Genomic DNA, 5,595 nt, shown 5'->3' with positions numbered 1-5,595 from the left:
TCAATCTTGAGTTGAACAACAAAACTGAATCACCTTCTTTGAATTCCTTTTTCCTCAGATGCTTATCATGCCAAACTTTAGTTCTTTCTTTGTAAATACGGGCACTTTCATAAGCATCCATCCTCAATTCCTCAAGCTCATTAAGTTGTAACACCCTTTTCTCACCAGCTTGCTTAAGATCAAAATTCAAGGTCTGAATGGCCCAATATGCTCTATGTTCTAGCTCCACAGGTAAATGACAAGACTTACCATACACCAACCTAAAGGGAGTAGTTCCTATAGGGGTTTTGTAGGCAGTCCTATATGCCCATAAAGCATCATCTAGTTTGATAGACCAATCTTTCCGAGAATTATTCACTGTTTTCTCCAAAATATGCTTGAGTTCTCTGTTAGAAATTTCAACTTGTCCTGAAGTTTGAGGATGGTATGGGGTAGCTATCTTGTGCACTACACCATACTTCCTCATTAAGCTCTCAAATTGCTTATTACAAAAATGGGAACCCCCATCACTAATTATAGCCCTAGGAGCTCCAAATCTGCTCAAGACAAATTTCTTCAAGAATTTCACTACCACTCTAGCATCATTAGTTGGAGTTGCAATAGCTTCCACCCACTTTGACACATAGTCAACCCCAACTAAGATGTATCTATTACCATATGAAGGAGGGAATGGCCCCATAAAATCTATTCCCCAAACATCAAATAATTCCACTTCAAGAATATTATTTAGGGGCATTTGATCTCCTTTTGACAAATTTCCACTCCTTTGACATTTATCGCAATTCAACACAAATTTCCTCACATCCTTAAAAAGATTTGGCCAAAAGAAACCAGCTTGCAAAATTTTCTTGGTGTCTTAGAGATGCCAAAATGACCTCCATAATCAGAAGCATGGCAATGATGCAAAATACTTTGTACCTCCTCTTCAGGAATACATCTTCTAATTAAACCATCACAACATCTCCTAAAGAGTAAAGGATCATCCCATCTATAAAACTTCACTTCATGCAAGAACTTTTTCTTTTGTTGCCATGTCATACCTAGAGGTAATATTCCACAAGATAGATAATTCACAAAGTCTGCATACCAAGGTAGTTTAGCAACAAGAGAAAAGTTGGTCATCCAAAAGAACTCATCAATAGGGATTTCATCCAATTCTTCACCATCAATTTCAACCTACTAAGATTATCAGCAACTACATTTTGGCTCCTTTCTTATCTCTAATCTCCAAATCAAATTCTTGTAGCATCAGAATCCACCTAATGAGCCTAGGTTTAGCCTCCTTTTTACGGAGCAAATACCTGATGGCTGCATGATCTGAAAATATAACCACCTTTGAGTCAATAATGTAAGGTCTGAACTTTTCCAATGCAAAGACAATTGCCAAAAATTCCTTTTCGGTTGTTGCATAATTTGTTTGAGCCTCATCCGGTGATCTACTAGCATAATAAATAGCATAAGCCTTTTGTCCTTTCTTTGACCAAGAAACGACCCCAATTGCATAGTTGCTAGCATCACACATAATTTCAAAAGGTAGGCTCCAATCGGTGGTTGCATGATTGGTGCGATGATGAGCTTGCTTCAACTGCAAAAGGCATCCAAACACTCTTTGTCAAATACATATGGTGTGTCATTATTTAAGAAATTTGACTAAGGTTTAGCTATTTTAGATAAATCCTTGATAACACGTCTGTAGAACCGGCATGTCCTAGGAAACTTGAATTCCCTTGACATTGGTAGGAGGGCCATCTTCTCTATCACTTCAACTTTGGCTTTATCAACCTCTATTCCTCTATTAGACACCAAATGTCCAAGCACTATCCCTTCTGAACCATGAAATGACACTTTTCCCGATTTAACACAAGGTCGATGTCGCACATGTTGCAAAATTTTAGAAAGGTTATGTCACACCCGGCTTAGCTGACTCAAGCCCCTCATTGGGTGGCCATCTTGCGCGTACCCCTAGAGGCACAGCGTCGACTCACAGTGCTTGTCGCTCTGGTGGAGTTCAATCCCTTCGCCTGCGAGCTAGGATTGAACCCTTATCACCTCACGGGTTTGCTTCGCCTCTTACCAATTGGTGCTGCGGCTCAATTGGTAAGGCTAGCTCGCTGAGTGAGTGATAGTCGAATCTAACTCTGCGATGAACTCCACGGCGATACATGATGTCTTGAGTCAATCTGTAGCTTCCTGTGAAGACATGCCGAATGTATTTAATAAGCGCCTTTTATTGTCACACCGGCTTAGCGGGCTGACTCAAGCCCCTCATTGGGTGGCCATCTTGCCGTACCCCACAGAGGCACAGCGTCGACTCACAAGTCTTGTCGCTTTAGTGGAGTTCAATCCCTTAAGCCTGCGAGCTAGGATTGAACCCTTATCACCTCACAGTTTGCTTAGCCTCTTACCAATTGGTGCGGCTCAATTGGTAGGCAGCTCATCGTGGTGATAAGGAATCTAACTGCTGAGCGAAAACAGCTCTAATGAGCGAAAGTGCTCCACTAATGAAAGCTGCTGTGAATGTGAGCTGATTAACAAGCATATATCAAAGAAGATCCATAAAGCGGAAAAATCGTCCATAAAAACCTCCATTATGTCTTCAATGAAATGCAGAAGATTGCCATCATGCACCTTTGAAAAGTGGTGGTGCATTACACAACCCAAATGGCATCCTTCTATAAGCAAAGGTTCCATATGGACAAGTAAAAGTGGTTTTCTCTTGATCGTTTGGATGGATAGGGATTTGAAAAAACACGAATATCCATCTAAATAGCAAAAGTAAGAATGCCTAGCTAGTCTTTCCAACATTTGATCAATGAAGGGAAGTGGAAAGTGATCTTTTCTAGTGGCAACATTTAATTTTCTGTAATCTATGCACATTCGCCAACTAGTCAGCATTACGGTGGGAATTAATTCATTATTTTCATTTTTGACAATTGTCATTCCACCCTTTTTGGGACAACATGTCTTGGGCTCACCCAAGTGCATGCGAGATGGGATATATGATCCTGCATCAAGCAACTTCAAAATTTCCTTTTTAACAACTTCTTTCATATTTGGGTTCAACCTCCTTTGATGTTCAATAGATGGTTTACAATTTTCTTCCAAGCGATTCTATCGTGCAAAAGTGTGGGCTTATTCCCTTAATGTCATCTATGGTGTATCCCAAAACTTTCCTAAATTGTCTCAATACTCTTAACAACTTATCGACCTCTAAAGTACTCAAATTTGCATTTACAATTCTTTGGATAAGTGTTATTAGTGCCAAGAAATTCATACAGTGAGAAGGAAGTTGCTTAAGTTCTACCTTAGGTGCATCTTCTTCCTTGAATGATGATTGCTTAAATTCAGCTTTTTCCTTTTGTGTGAGTTGAAAAGCTGGGCGAGAAATGAATGGTGGACTTCCCTCTAAGTGTTGAGTATATGCGGCTACATGAGGTTGTCATAGTCTATGCCTCCTCCATGAACCAAACAATTTTCAAGTGGATCTTCTGGATATTTCTTTCTGAAGTGTTCTTCAACCAGCTCATCAATGATATCAACTCTCAAGCAAGTATCAGCTTCAGAATGATGCTTTCTCATAGTGCTATTAATATTGAAAATTAATTGCTCTTCACCAACCCTAAGAGTCAGCATTTCTCCTTTCACATCAATCAATGCTCTATTTGTAGCTAGAAAGGGTCTCCCAAGATAATTGGAATATTAGAATCTTCCTCCATGTCCAAGATGACAAAGTCAACGGTATGTAGAACTTTCCAACCTTGAGGCACATTCTCCAAAATCCCTTCAGGATACTTGATTGTTCTGTCAGCTAACTGAAGAGAAATGTGGGTTGGCTTTAGATCTCCCATGTTGAGCTTCTCATAGATAGAAAGGGGCATAAGGCTAACACTAGCCCCTAAATCACATAGAGCTTTTGTAGAACAAGATTCTCCAATGTGGCATGGAATTGAAAAACTCCCTGGATCCTTTAGCTTTGGAGGAAGTTTCCTTTGGAGGATAGCACTACATTCTTCTGTCAAAGCTACAGTTTCATCATCTTCAAGTTTCCTCTTGTTTGAGAGAATTTCTTTCAAGAATTTTGCATAAGAGGGCATTTGTGAAAGAGCATCAACAAAGGGCACATTTATATAAAGTTTCTTCAAAACCTCTAAGAACTTCCCAAATTGCCTATCAAGCTTGGCTTTGTGAAATCTTTGTGGAAAGGGAAGTTGTGGCTTGTAGGGCTCAGGAGGTATATACTTCTCTTCTTTTTCTTCAAACTTCTCCTTACATTTTTCTGCACTCTCTTGTTTTCACTCCCATCAGTTCCTTTTTCATTTTCTCTCTTCTCACTGTTTTCTCTCTTCTCACTGTTTTCACTCTTCTCATCATTTATAACTTTTCCACTTCTTAAAGTAATAGCTTGACACTGCTCTCTTGGATTTTCTGGTTGACTTGGAAGCTTTCCAAAAGATTTGGCACTTGAGGAAGATGCTTGTTGTGCAATCTGGTTTCCAACGATACATTGTGTGTTTGCATCTGCTCGACCTTGCTTTCACCTCTCTCATCTCCTCATCATGCTTATTTTGGTTGGCAAGAATCTGTTGCAATAAAGCTTCAGTGGTGGAATTTCGTTCTTGCTGTTTTGGTGGAGGGTTCATATTTTTGGGCTGAAAATTAGGCAATGGTTGCCTATTTTGCTGATATGGAACTTGACTCTGCTGTTGTGGTTGAAAATTCTGATTTTGAACTTGACCTTGCTGATTGCCCCATGAAAAGTTGGGATGATTCCTCCAATTTGGATTGTAAGTTTGAGAATAAGGATTTCCCATTTGCTTGTTTCCATAATTACCAACATATGCTGCTTGTTCTCCATAATCTACTCCACAGCTGGTTGTTTCCTCTGCATAAGCCACTTGTTGTGAACTTCCAGCTGATGATGATGAACTAACCAACATACTCAAATCTTCCATCTTCTTAGCAAGGACATTTGTAAGTGCATCAAACTTTGCATTAATCATGTTGAATGGATCAAGATCATACATTCCAGCAGCTTGCCTTTTTTGAGTTGGAGCTGGTCCTCTTGGACTACTCCAAAGATGAGTATTCTTTGCAATTTTCTCCAATAGCTCATAAGCTTCATCTTCATGCTTTATAATAAATTCTCCTCCTGTTTGAGCATCAATGATTCCTCTGATTGCAGGAGTGACATTTGTGTAGAAATTCTGATTTATCATCCATTTTGGAATGGCATGATGTGGGCATAATCTTTCCAATTCCTTCCATCTCATCCATGACTCATAAAGAGTCTCATCTTATCTTGGTCTGAAAGCTGTCATTTGATTCCTCAACTCTTGAGTTTTCAGTGGAAAATCTTTGCAAGAAATGCATCGATGAGTTGCTCCCAATTTGTAATGGAGTTGTGAGGTAAAGAATCAAGCCAATCCAATGCTCTATCTTTCAAAGAGAATGGGAATAGCTTCAATCTTGCTGCATCATCAGACACTCCAGGTTGTTTTTGCATGTCGCAAATCATAGCAAATTTCTTCAAATGTGTGTGTGGATTTTCAGAAGGATGTCCTCCAAATTGAGAGTTTTGGATCATTTGAAGAACTC

General features: G+C 39.5%; 1 non-coding gene across 1 annotated transcript; it reads left to right on the top strand.

Annotated features, from left to right (window-relative positions):
- Positions 1–5,226: 5,226 nt before the first annotated feature.
- Positions 5,227–5,334, top strand: LOC131175202 (small nucleolar RNA R71). Its single transcript, XR_009145365.1, has one exon. It is a non-coding gene; the product is annotated as a small nucleolar RNA R71 (small nucleolar RNA).
- The last annotated feature ends 261 nt before the right edge of the window (positions 5,335–5,595 follow it).

This window comes from Hevea brasiliensis, chromosome 16 (genome assembly GCF_030052815.1).
Source record: "Hevea brasiliensis isolate MT/VB/25A 57/8 chromosome 16, ASM3005281v1, whole genome shotgun sequence".
NCBI classification, from domain to species: Eukaryota; Viridiplantae; Streptophyta; class Magnoliopsida; order Malpighiales; family Euphorbiaceae; genus Hevea; species Hevea brasiliensis.
Note: the sequence above shows the minus strand (reverse complement) of the source record. Positions and strands in the feature narration are given on the sequence as shown.